Source organism: Topomyia yanbarensis, chromosome 3 (genome assembly GCF_030247195.1).
Source record: "Topomyia yanbarensis strain Yona2022 chromosome 3, ASM3024719v1, whole genome shotgun sequence".
NCBI classification, from domain to species: domain Eukaryota; kingdom Metazoa; phylum Arthropoda; class Insecta; order Diptera; family Culicidae; genus Topomyia; species Topomyia yanbarensis.
The window spans coordinates 123,739,395-123,754,071 of NC_080672.1; the positions used below are offsets into that span (position 1 = coordinate 123,739,395).

A 14,677-nucleotide genomic window follows, 5' to 3' on the forward strand; every position below is an offset into this window, starting at 1 on the left:
CTTATGTTAAAAGGGTCAAATAATCCTTAGTGGAGGTGCATATTGCATTGGCTTGCTAAGCCATACCAAGTTTCATTAATTTCATTAATTCTCATCAGTTTAATCAGAACTGCTTTTCATGCGGGACATTCCGCAGAACTAGGAGTTTGCTCAGAAACACAAATAGTGTTTTCGTTTTTTTAACTATCGTCAATCTGGCGCCAGCTTAGTCCTGTCACTAAGTCAGTGTTGGATTCCGAAGAGACGAAGTTGATTCTATAACTTATTTATTTTACTATTCTTTGTAATCTATTTGAAATGAATTAATAAAAAATGAAATTAAAATTAAAATAAACTCAATTCCAACATAACAGCACCCGCAACGATTTCAGAACAAACACCGCACAGTTAACAATGACGAAGAACTGACTTAATTATTTCAAAGCAAATTTCCCGTTAAGGAATGAAAAGTGTTTCCTTACAATTCAGAACCAGTGGCTGTATTTGCATCTCAATTCAGTCTTTTGCATGATATATAATGCTTTACATCGTGGATACTGCACATACAAATTCTCCTGTCTTCAAATATGACAAAGAACGAAAAGACTTAAACCGTATCATTTGGTTCATTTCCAGCGTCGAATGCGTCTCGTATTTCAACAGGCAATGCTACCGCTTCACAACACGATATGACTATTTACAGTCTGTCTGCCTGGAAGCATTCATGGAAAGCGGATCCTTACACCACCGGGCTGAAAGCATTTCACATTTCCATGGCGTTGTTGTTATCTTGACTGGTTTGTTTTCATTTTTTTGCTTATCCTGGATTGGAAAAATACTTTTTCTCAGTGCGCAGACGATAGCAGCATAGATGGTGTATACCCGTCATTGTTTTCGACTTTTCATTTGAGCAAGTGTTCGAAAACAAATTCTCATTTGTTGTTTGCTTTCCGGTCGTCTGGGAGTGCTATTCAGGAGTAACATTTTTTGCGTCATAAAGAGTTTGAAAACATCTTATTAGCTATGCGCATATTGATTAGACATCTTTTTTTTCTAGCCTCAATCCATGAAAATGATGTTTTTTTTAAAGTTATATCTAATTTCCTTCACGGATTTTAAGATTATTTGATTACTTTGGATGTTTCGTACCATGACAGGTCTGCATTATATGGCGGATTGTGCGAGAAGAAAATGCAATCGAAGGTTATAGAATTGGACATATTTGGCTGCAATCAAATTCTTTGCCTACTGTTTTTCGCTCAGGAAAACATGTTAATTATGTAACAAAAGCATGATATTTATTTCTGAATTTCTGTATTATTAATAATGCTGTTTTGAGCCACTGTGCAACGCATACACCAATGATTCATTTACCATAATTATCATTAAGAATAATTTGAATTTCATTAGATTTTAAATAGAAACTGAAGGGTTGTGAACAAGCCACGACCACGATGACATTAAAAATGCAGCCATCCCTGGCGGGAGATAAACAAATGAGCAGAGGGATTCCATGAGAAACCGGCCAACCGCAAAATATGACCATCACCGATTCGAACGAAACTTCGCAGTTGTGCTCAGTTTATGAATCTCGATGATTTTCTCTGCAAACTGCAATATTTTGATTCAAGAGCAATTTTTCAAAAGGGCGTAGTCGTTTCTACATGGATTAATTTCAAAAAAATTTTGCTCGATTGCTGTATTTTATACAGCAAAACTATCTGAGAACGAGTTACAGGGAATGAATACCACTGTTCGAAAAAAACATACACTGCAAAAATACAACCAGCAATCACAATATAAGTCCTAGATAAATAATAGCTACAACAAACCAATTTTCTATCACTTCAGGGGAAAATGTCTTGGGCATAACCGGAGTATCATGACTAATTTTAAATCTGGGGAAATTGTTCATTGTAATAATTATAGTAGTTCGGAATAGAACCCTTGATGTGTAGCTAGTTTTGCTGTATTTTATACAGCAAAACTATCTGATAACGAGTTACAGGGAAACGTTAAATTATTGACAATTTATAATAGGGTAACGCGAATGACTTATAAAAAGGGCATAATTACACGAATTAATTGATTTTGTTCGAGCAAATTCCAAATATCTCTAAAACTATTGCATTTTGGAAGAATTTTGTTAAATGCATTCTAGTTTAGAATGACACTTAGAATTATATTCTGTAATCAAATTACAGTTTTGTATGTCAATTAGTATGAAATTTAAAACCATGTATAGAGTTATTGCTAGAAAAACTGTTTTACCGATAAGTTCTCCATAATGTAATCACATTCAAAATGTTTCTTTTTTCATTAAATTTTTATTAACAAAATATAAAAAAAATAAAAAAGAATGTTCTTTTGCAATTTAAATTTTTAAAATAAATTTTAGTTTTTGTGGAAAATTACATATTTTTTCAGTGTGTATTTTTTTTCGTACAGAAGTGTTTATTCCCTGTAACTAGTTCTCAGATAGTTTTGCTGTATAAAATACGGTAATCGAACATTTTTACGCCTTTTTAAGAAATTGCTCTTGAGTCCAAATAATCTTATTGACTGTGGAAAAGGTTTAGTCTTCCATGCCGGTGAAACGTGAAAAGTTTCATCTGAATCTAAGATGGTTGGTCAAGATTTTAACGATTTTCGTACGGATGTTCGTGGAATTCCTCCTGAGACAATTACTCAATATAATTAATAATGAGAAAAACATTACGGAGAGAAAAAGGAAAATGGTGATAATTGGCATTTTCCGTTTGTCACTAAGAGATAAGGACCGGGTTTTATGAGCATTTGATTTTTGTTGTACTATCCAATTATATGAATAACCTCAAAGCTGGAATGGTATTAAAAAAAACTCCAGAATAATTCAAGCTATTAATGGTGTATATTTGAATGCTGAATTGAATGGCGTAATAAAGGACTCGTTCTCAGGTTGTGAACCTTAATAATGGAAAAAGTCAAATAAATGCTCAAAAACTTTTTTACGGACAGGATCACATTTTACAACGTTAAGCGTAAATATAAAACAGCACAGATGCTGATAAGAAAGCTCTGGCGTTTTGTTGAGAATATAGTATTCAAGTAAATTTTGTCTAAGATAATGTCTTCAGCAAAGTTTTCAAAAATGCTATTTCAAACAACTTTGTGGAAGACATGTATACTTCGTGTATTCAGTTAATTGAAATTTATTAGACTATATATGAAGTATACGATAAAAAGATAAAAAACGAAGGTAAAAAAAACGATTTTTTTATTCACTTAATTGTCAGTATTGAACCACTAGAACATTCTCGCACAACCACGGTGGCCACGCTGATCTACTTGGGTTTTAAACAGCTATGCGTTCCTCGTGCGTTTTGCTGTTATACCCGCAGAACGATCGTTCTCCGAAACCGCATTTTTTGTATTGGCGGACACAATCACTCAAAAACAACTCAAAACATTCAACGGATTCATTTGTTTTTTTTTTTATTTTTAAGAAAAGTGAGTGAATTCCATTTTTTTCTATTTTTTTGTTCATCGAGTAACTATAAGTCTATGTTTAAAAAATCTTATTGAATTTCCTGTTTCAGACAAATTTTATCAAGGGTTATCATGTGCGCCACGGCTCTTCTCAACGTGGAAATGGTTGGAAGTCTACTCTTGAAACGTTCATACATGTTGCTCCGCGTGACTGTATTTTTTTCAAGTATGATGAATGTGGTCCATTGTTGCCATGCCTTCAAATTCGTAAAACAAAATTACTTTCGGTTTGAGAATTTTACACAAAACGCCTCGAAATTTCCGAAATATAGTTTTTTATCTCGATATGCTGCATACATTTTGCCTTCATTTTTCACAAAGTTGTTCAAATTGATATTTTTAAGAACTGTGCAAAATCTCTTACCATTTATTAAAGAGTTAATTCTCCATAATTACCTCAAGGAGAATGAATCACTAAAATTATTATATCGAAAGATGCGCTAATTTGTTTTGGAAAACTTCTTCGAAGTTGTTAAATCTTCAAAGTTGATGGTTTCGAAATTATGTAATGTTGACCGTTGGACAAATTTTAGAACGTTTATTCCACTTTAAAAGTGCACATTCTTTGACTTCATTAATATATTGCAAAAGAAAATAATCTATGGAGGTTTGAGAGCTATTCTATATTGATTCTACTTGTTTGTAGACTAGAATGATATCTTCTAGGCGGCTTTTGTCTCTAGATTTTTAATAATTTATCAAACTTATCTTAAATTTAAAAAAATAAAAGATTGTCACCAAAGCAAAGTTTTTTAGAACTTTGCGTGAAGCGAATTGATCAAAACTTTTGTACATTATAGTAATTTCAATAACATACTGTAATTTTTCTATACAAAAATATCGACAAACGACTTGGTGACGAAGCTTTTTGTACAACGTCTCTGGAAAAACATGATTCGCTGTATTACCTGCCATTCCAAAACTACACCCAAAACACGAACCGTATGAATTACATGCGAATAAGCATGATTCTAATGAGAATTTTGCATTGTAACTGGTATAATGCACATAAAGCGATATTGGTCCGGGTCAAAAATGCATTAAGGCGATATTGGTCCGGGACAAAAATGCAGATTACACCACAGAAACTTACACAAACCCACAGTTGGGAATGTATTAGTGAATTTAACGATATCGGAGTATTAGTATTAAAATGGCTCTGCACTAATACACATGTAAAGGATGGTTTGATAATATGTTGAGCTTTCGGCGTTCTCTAAACCCTAAATTTACCAGCGATATGCGAGTTCTAGCCACTAGATAGGTTCATAAATGTTACTAATGATTAATGATTATTTAAGCGCACTATACGCAGGAGAAAGTTATCTATATGGGAACATTGTGTTAACAAGTTAATTCAACATTTGTCGGATAGAAGCCGTTCGCCAATCATTTCTGGCATTCCGCATATCAACAATACTTTCAGGTTATATCATATCAGTATTTCGCTGTAAAAGTATCTAAGTTTAAAGTATCATAAACTAAAAGGACAGTGATGACATGGTTTTGCACTTTTGAGCAGCAGTGGCAGTTACTCATTTCAATTTGTATTATTTCCCGAACATGCGAATACAGCGCACATCATCGCCCTGGGCAACGATCATCGCAAATCAATCTGAGCACAAATCATTTTCTTCCACTCTTCTCTGAACCATAGAATGAGAGAGCGATGATTTTACTGCAAAAACCTTTCACTATGGGATAATCAAAACGCGTATCTCACACACTCTTGTGAACGTAAACTGTTCACGCGTTTAGTGTGGTTGGAATTGAGCTGTTCGCAGACAAAAAAGCGTAACTGTGTATGAAGACAGAAGTTCTTACAAACACCACAGAGGTATTCATGTATAGAATATACCACCTTTTTGGGAGACTCAGCAAGCAAAATCAACTAATACTTTTACATGCGGGCAAATAATATGGTAGCGTGTATTCTCAATCAATTTATTTCATCATGAATCAAGCGGTGTTGGTATAATGCCGTAGCTATGCTTGGTCTACAATGCGAAGAAAGCATGATTCTAATTCGGAATATGCACGAAAGGATGTAATGCCTTTTTTACGTTAGGAAATTGTTTTGGGTGTACTTAACCGATTTCTTTCAAACTTTGCATACACATTCTATGTTAAAAATACCTAACCCCTACGTTGAGTTTTTTAGATAAATTTTCAATTACATAATGTACAAAAGTTTTGATAAATTTTCTTTACGCGAAGTTCTAGAAAAATTCGCAAAAAAGGTGTTTTATTTTTCACGCTGAAACCTTTAACCCCCCCAAACCCCTTAACCAGCCCTGCCTTAATGTAATGTTTGTATTATAACATTACAATAAGACTTTCGATTCCTTACATGATGTAAGAAATCGACACGTATTTAGTGTATTTAATTGAATATAATTGATATATAAATTAGACTATGTTCATAGAAAAATATACCAGTTTTTTTATGTTACCAATAATACACAGAGAACAACATTTGGTCGGTGTTAAGTCAGACTGGACTAAGTCGCAAAATATCAGAAAATGAGATAATGATAATTCTGAATAAAGAATTTCTTCAACTACATTCGACTTTTGTCAGATTTGAAATATGTAACCATAAACAAGAATTATGACAAAAAAAGAGGATGCAGCGATTTAAACTTTAAACCCGTTTTTCTCGATATCAAAATTTTGTCACTTAGTCCGGTCTGACTTAACACCGACCATTTAGTCTTCGGCAGCATATCCCTCAATTCACCCCTCGTCTGCCGCGCTGCAAACCGCACGCATTGGACATACTCCGTCCATACACTCGCCGAATACTCACCAGAAATACACTCCCGAGAATGGACACAAATCACAGCAGAATAAAAGCGAAGGAAATAGAAAACATGCAAACTCTCTATATTTCTTGAGCATTTTTCCAAAAAGACACATCTACAATGAGCGACTCTCATTGTTTACTTTCTCTTTTTTTTAATAATTCGGTCGCTTTGACATTTCTAGAGAAAATTTTCAATAGAACGCAAGTAACATTGAGAGCCTCTCTTTGTTTACTTTCTCTTTTGTTTATTACGACGTCATTACAACACTTTGCGCTAATTTTCCAGTACATATCGAAAGCCGACGATTTTTACTAGAATATTATACAAAAAGTAGAGTAGTAAATGTTGAAATGGTCGAGTAATAAACAGGAGAGAAAGACCCCAAAGAGAATCTCTCATTGTTACTTACGTCCTATTCTAAATTTTCTCTAGATTTATCCCTCGCCTAGTCAAAACCACCGTCTTTCGATCTGTACTGTGAAATAAGTGAAAAGTGCTATAGTGACGCCGTAATAATCGAAAGAGAAAGTAAACAAAGAGACTTACTCATTGTAGATATGTCGTTTTTAATAAAAGCTCTAGATTTCTGTTTCTCAGTGTGCACTAAAAATAAAAACATACAGAACCCGCTCATCACTCACTCCCGTCGCTCACACTCCGCCACGATTCCCATGCACACCTAAGAATATCCCCCAGTAAGCACTCAACGAGTGAACATACCGAAAACGCCCAACGCGCAAATTTCATAGTAGAAAAAACGAGATAGACAGAAAAAAACATGCCGTCGATGAAGGTCTCCGTATAGTGTGCATACGCAATTTTCAGTGGATTTGTCCGTCTCACTTTCGTAATAGCTTGGTTCTTCTCACACTCTCGTTCGCAGTAAAATCATTCGCGCTGAGTCGGAGTGGCGGGCGCGGAGGTGTTTTCGTTCGCCCAGCTTTTTTCGCTCTCCTGACGATCCTTCTGCGGTGAAGAAAAACCTCCGAGAAGCTACTTTTCGGGTCGTCGCACTACAGAAATCTATTTCCTCCGGCGTATTCCATAATGTCCGACTATCCTTTGGACACTTTTCCAGCGAATAAACGCCCGAAAGGATAGCAATTTACCAACCGACTCACTTGATCAGACAGAACTCTCACCAGACACCCCCATTAATATAGAAAAAATAATACTCACAACTATGTTTTCCTCGGTACACTCTAATTCACTGTCGTCGGAAACAGCGTGTAATAGATTCGTCGAACTTAACATTGTACGCTCCATTTTCGGGAAAAACTTATTTCTCAAACTTCGGTTCATTTTATTAGGAGCGTGTTAACAACAAACGTTATATATAAAAGCGTTACTGATGACTGAATACTGAAAAATGCAGTTTTAAAACCGCAGATTGCAGACTGAAGAATGAATTGTGTAAAATGAGATTCACTAATTCTATATAATTCATTCCTCAGCCTTCAATTTGCAGGTTTTAGTATAATTGAATCTAAATTTTTAATTTTCACTAATTTAGTCAACTATTATAATAATCAGTTAATTGTCAGTCATTCGTTAGTCAGCAGTTTACGTTATAGATCATCCGTCATCAGTCATCAATTTTAATTCTTGGCATGGAAGTTTTTCAATGAAAAACCAAATAACTTTCACATTTCACATCTCGATGAAGCTTCCATATTCTGCACCAAATTCACAAAAATCGCTCTCAAATATGTACGTTATTCATTATTTCGTTTGCACCTTCTGTTCCGAAAATATCACGTTGCAGATTTGGCGGTGATTGAAATGCATTTACCGGTAGGTAAAAATTGCCGTAGCCGCGTACTTCTGTGCTGATAACGGTTTCCTACCGGTTCGTCCAGTCACCTTCGGACACGGCGAATTGAGCTCACAAAAGTCGAACTAAAACACACATAAACTTTACTTTTTAGAACATTTTCTTAAATTTATGCTTTTTCTTCACCAACTCTTTTCTTCCCCACTGCAACTCTTCATCAACACTAACAAAGAAGAAAAATATCGCTCGAACTTTTCTACCATTTGAACCACTTTGCCTTTGCTTGATTTTGTTTTCCTATCGGATTAAAACTTTCGAGCAAACAGTTTCTCTTCCTTTCGCTCCTCGGTACGGTGTAAGAGTAACGAAAATCGGATCGAATAATGCTAAGTGCAAAGCTTTATTATTGTTCCATCTGTGATGCAGTGTTCTTGTTTCAAACAATGAAGAATGCATTGAGCACTGATTAATATTAACACAATTATCACTGGTTCCCAGTTCAGATACCGGTAGTAAAAACAAGATCGTTTCAAACTCTCGAACAACTTTGTGGTATGGCAGTAACTACATTGTTTCGACGCGGGGTTCCCGTTCTTGAATCGTGTTGATAAGGTATAATTGACTGACCGATTCCTACCTAAACTGACTAGGTGAAACAGCTGCTGGCTGCACTTTCGGAGATTTATTGGCTTCTGTTTCGGGAGTAGAGTAGTTAAAAACTCGCTTTGTTTACAAATGATTTTGATTGTGCGTGAGCGCGCGCCTAGTGTTTATCAGTATAGGAGATCCGCTTGCACCAGCATGTAAATACAGTTCGATCTATATTCTCTCTGTTTTGCTTCTATTGTTGCAATAGATGTATGCCAATGCACCAGATGAAATTCTCTCATCGTAAGTTGATAATAATTGTTGTAATTATACTTGGTCCCAGATAGCAATTCTATGACTGTGCGTGTTTTCAATGTATTAAAGGAGACTGAGTGAAAGTTCCTGGTGGTTCTAATAATGCTGACAACGTGCGAATATGTTGCTAATACGCGGACTGGCACTCAACCACAACTCGCAAATCACCACAAATTTAATTCGGGAACAGCTTTTCCGTGTTATTTTATGGATGGGTTCTTCATATGCTCAATGTAGGTATTCGGCTGGTTTGTAGGCGTACGTCATTTTGTGGTCTAGCTCTTGAAATATGAGCATTTTGCCAGATGTATAAGTAGGTACTTGTGCACTTGTGTTTTATAGCTTTTACTGTATCGGTCCATGTTATGTTCAGCGTAAAAAAATATTTTTGCGATTTTTTTTAGAATTTTGCGTGAAGCGAATTATACATTACACTTTATCATTTCAATAATATTCTGTAATTTTTCTATGCAAAAATATCGAGAAACGACTCGGTGACGAAACTTTTTGTAGAACGTCTCTGGAAAAAAAACATGATTTGCGGTGTTACCTGCCATTCAAAACCTACTTAACCGATTTCTTCCAAACTTTGCATACACATTCTATTTAAAAAAAAAACCTAACCCCTACATTGAGCTTTCGAGATAAATTTTCAATAACCCTGCTTATTTTGATTTTATCTTTTTCATGCTTTTGGTTTGTATAGGAGTAATTAAGCCATATCCCTGTATCGAGAAATCCGAATGAAACAATTCGCAGTCTATACAGATCACTGGAAAGAGACTACACACGATGTGTTTGGTAGAACACGTTTAATCGAAAAAAATCGGCATCTCTAAAACTTCTGTACAGGTATACCTCGATAGTGCGTACACCTTCGTTTCGTTTAGCGTATGTACTATCTAGTCACAAATAAAATTCAAAATATTACTTTTTATGTTTAATATTGAATAAAACTGTACAAAAATAATATTTACCACTAAATTCATCACCCCAATAGTGATAAACTGACCTATCACCAAGTACTTAATTTTAGAATGTTAGAGATTCCATCAACAAGGATGGTTGAAAATGGAGAGTAAACGTATTTCCTTGGTCTCGTACAGTTCCTTTGAATTTGGTAGCATTGTCTTGAGCATTTCCCCAAATTTATTAGGATTTTTGTAGGATTTTATTGATTTTCGTAGGACTTTTTTAAAGTTATAGAACTATCCTGAATCTCTGAAATTTGCATGATTTGCTTGAAATTCATAGAAATTTCTTGAAGATTTTCTGGAATTTTTGATTTTCTTGAAGCAGAAGGAGTTGTTTTTTATATATTTTATTCATGTAATAATAACAGTATAATTTATCAAACTATAGGAATTTTCCGTTTTGTGAGCGCAATAACATTTCTTCTTTCATTCATACGGGATTTCAGATTGCTTTTTATTTTTTTTTAATTTTAATCGGATATTTAAATATATTTGCAAAGTCGTTATGATTTTAAATTAAAATTATGCCGGCATATGAGCTAAAAGGTATAAAACCCTAGTTTTTGACTACACAAGATAGGACATATTTCTTGAGCCACTCCAATATGGTGAATACATTTTTTTTATCACACTCACAAGAATCCCAAACGAGATATTGAGAAAACGCTCATTTAGATGCGTTTTTTCAGCTCTATGAGAATACCAGCTTCCATCGAAGTCGTTAGCCTTGTGAATCTCGGACATCCCATTCTAAACATTGTATCTCCTAGAATGTATGGGACTCAGCACTCAAATTTTATGTCAATAATGTTTAAAGATCATTCATCGCAAACCGTTTTATCATCGATCTAGATATAAACCTTCAAAATTGACAAAAATCTTCTTTGATGTTATTCGAAGAATGTCTTGAAATTTTACAATTTTGCTTAATGTTAGTAAGACTTCTCAGAAACTTGTGAGACATGCCGTACTTGAAGCTTGAAGAGGTTCTTTGATATTCGTCACTTTTCTAATGCTGTTCTTCTCGAAATACTTCGTTGAAATTAATTGTAAGTTTCGTGAAATGCACTTGTCATTTTTTATGCTTGATAGATTTTTATAACGCTTCCTCATGTTTAAAAGATTTTCCATAAATTCTTAGAATTTTCTTGAAATTTCGTGAACTTTCCAGAGATTCTTAAAATATTAGGGGGAAGTAGGGCAATTCGGACCGCTGGCCAATTCGGACCCCCAGCTGTTGCTCAGCTATGGTAATATTATGAAAAGCGTATATATCAGTTTCATAGCTGTCATGTAGCTCTGTTCTGTCTCACAAAATATTGCGGTTCTCAGTTTTCGTGTGCGTGCGCTAGAAGCTTTTTTTTTTGAAAAATGTGTAAGCCGAAAAACAAGATTTTTGTTGGCAACAACAATTAATCAAATCAAATTCCGGATAATATCTTTTATTTGTATCCTGTTTTGGGCGAGTCGCCTTAGAAAAAAATGTGCGCAATTGATCAGGCTTTCAGGAAAAAATATTCATTTGTTATTCGGTTGACATGTTTCAGTTCTACAGCCCATAAGCCCTTACTAGGTCCGATTTGGCCCAGTTCTCTCTACTTTATATCGTAGGATTTTCTTGAAGTTCGGTACAACTTGACTGAATCTCCGCGGTGTTTCGATAGCCGTTAATAAAATCTACTGAAACTGTTATAATATTTCTAAATGTTCAGTTCGCAGAATTTCCCGAGGTTGGTAAAATATGTGTGAAAATCGTCAACATTCTGCTTTCTGTAGAAATTGTTAGTATAAAAAGTCTCTAAAGTATTTCCTAAATTTCATACGACATTCTAAGATCGTCCTTAAAGTTAATTGAGATGCTCTGAAGTTTGACAAAACCAAACTATAACTAATTTGAGTGTCGTACAAATTATCTGAAGTGTTGAGGACCTGCTTATAAGTTGGCAATTTCCCGAAATGTAAAAGACTTTACTGAAACTTGTAGGGCGTCCTTAAAGCTTGCAGAATATTTTTATACTTGTTAGATTTCCACGATAAATTTATGTCTTACTTAAAGTTTGAAATACTTTGCTGGATTTTCCAGAACTACTCTGAGTAGCACAGTAGCCGCACAACTTCTCCAAAGTATGCAGAAATCCATAGAATTTTCACAAAATTTGTCCTATTTCATTGTCTACAGCTATGTAGAAAACTATAAAGCGATCTAAAGTCGCCCGGGAAAATTATTTTATTTTTAGATTTGGACGAGCCGATTTCAAAAATTATTTTCATTTGTGAAAAATAGTTAGCCCAACAGTGTATTCAGATGAATCTGAGTACTGATAAAGCCCCAACTTAAACCTTTAAGCATAATTTCAGATTCCACCGGTTCTTTCGCACCAATGATATCTTATGACCACGGTGATATAGTGAAGAGTAGATAAAATTTGTATGAAATTGGTAATCTTTTCAAAGATGGGTAATATAGTAAAAAGGAATATTTTTTTCTGTCATAAATATATTTAATTCTTCTTTTTCATTTCCTTCCTCGTTCTGGAGGATGGATTTTATAATCCTGAATCAATCTCTTTTTCTATCAACACCTTGTAAGATACATTTGCGACGCAGTGGGACGTATACGTCCCACCTACCTCCTAAATTTTTTATTGGATTTCTAGTTAGCGGCGACATAGAAATAGGAAATCTTCTATTAAATAAACTCTTAGGGATGTAGGAAGTACAACCAGCACAAAAAACTATGTAAATTTTTTAATTACTGATTAGTTATGATTAAGCTGACCAACTCTGACGAAAAAATCCGTACACCATACCGCAATGGAGCGTAAGAGTTCACAACGCTCAGGGAAACAGTCCGAACAGCGTAGGGATTTTTTTCGTAAGAGTTGGTCAGCTTAGTTATAAACAATTAAAACTCTAAAGTCTCGTTTCTTTACAATAACTGCGGCTGTATCCGAACTAAAAGTCCTAGAGATTTAAAAAAAATCTACATGTAACTCAAACATTAAATTAAATAATAGATTTTTTGTAGAATTTTTCGTAGGTCAGTTTTTTCGAAAAAAAAATTATCAAAATATGCAAAAATAGAGTTTATTATTATGTTGGTCTATAAAAGATTGTGAAAGACAGGGAAAACTTTTCAACTAGCATAACAATAGATTATGTGGTTTTTAATGTTGCTGATTACGATTCTGATAACAGAATTAGAAAATTCAAAATGGCGGCTACACAATGGCAGCCATATTTTACGATATTTACGAATTTTGTTACAATGAGCATAAAACTCGATTTACGAGATTTTTTGGGGTCGCTGATTACGATTCTACTGCCAGAATTCGAAAATTCAGAATGGTGCCAAGCACAGTCCCCATATTGGATCCGCCATTGTGAATTTTACATTTTCGACGTCAGAATCAGAATCAGCTACCCCCAAAAACCTATATAAAGCTAAAAATAATATTATTGACAATGAAAAAAAATTCGCGTTGCAAAGGGTTAAAGGAAATTATGAAACTTGGTTTTAATGCGTTTTACTAAGACTTTGTGAAATGTGCTTCTTTTGAAATAAAAAAAGGCGATTTGAGTGCAAGCGAAACCCTATATATAATCTGATGAATGGAATCTGCCTTTAAAGTTATCAAACAAATACCTAAAACCTACAAGCCGTTTTTTCTCTTTCAATCATCTTTCTTTTAATATTGAAAAGGACTACCAGGATTTTCAATCCAACCTTGCAATAAAATCCGTCATTTGTTAGAATGACTCGAATTGTCTGATTAAATTAATTAAAATCGAAGAAAGTTTAGAATTTAAGCCAATTGAATTTTACCAGGCTGATCAGGACGAAGGGGAAATTATAGATTACAATAGTTATTCCTTAGAATGAAAATAGATATTATAAAGAAGAAAAAATAAAATTTGTTTACTATTTAACCAACATCTCTAAAAGGTTTGTATAAATCTGGCCAGCATTTCTCTATACTTCCATTTTCAAAAAAAATCATTGGCGCCCAAGAACTGAAGGAATCTGAAAAGCTAATTTTTCCGCGTTTAATTTAAAACTACTTTCATCTAGATCGGTTCAGCCGTTGCTGAGACATTAGTGTACATACATGCGGACACACGCATACCGCCATTGTCCCAATTTGTCGAGTTGAGTCTATTGGTATATGAAACTCGGCCCTCCGAACATCGAAAATTATTTCCAAAGTTTGAGCGAATCCTATACATTTCTTTTGTAAGATAAATAAAAATTGTTGTCAAAAATATATTAGAAATTTAGAATTGAAATATTATTATGCAAAATTGATAATATTATTGTTTACCCCACCATTTTTGAAAACACAACATTTTGTAAAACGTTTGTTTGTATGTAAACAGCAAAAATGAACATTTTGTAAAACGTTTGTATATCAAGATATTTTGAAGGTTTAAATAAAATGCTATGTACAAAAAGTTGCCCAGGAGTCTAACCTTTAATTTGATATATAAAACGACTTGATCCGTTGTAAAATGAGCATTTTACAGCCAAAACCATTTACTAGGTCGGATTTGCCCCACCTTACCCTAAGTAATGATTATGTACAATTTTATTATTGTAGGTACAATTTGCAGGTATGCTTAATGACATTATAGAAGAGAAAATTTCTTTTTTGTTTTTTTCTTTAAAAATTTTTATTAAAGAAAACTCTTGAGAATGCGCCAAATATTATAAT

At 34.2% G+C, this 14,677-nt stretch overlaps 1 pseudogene; it reads right to left on the minus strand.

The window, feature by feature from the left end:
- The window catches only part of LOC131690122 (uncharacterized), a 148,733-nt pseudogene extending 140,022 nt beyond the window's left edge, over positions 1–8,711 (minus strand).
- Positions 8,712–14,677: the final 5,966 nt, after the last annotated feature.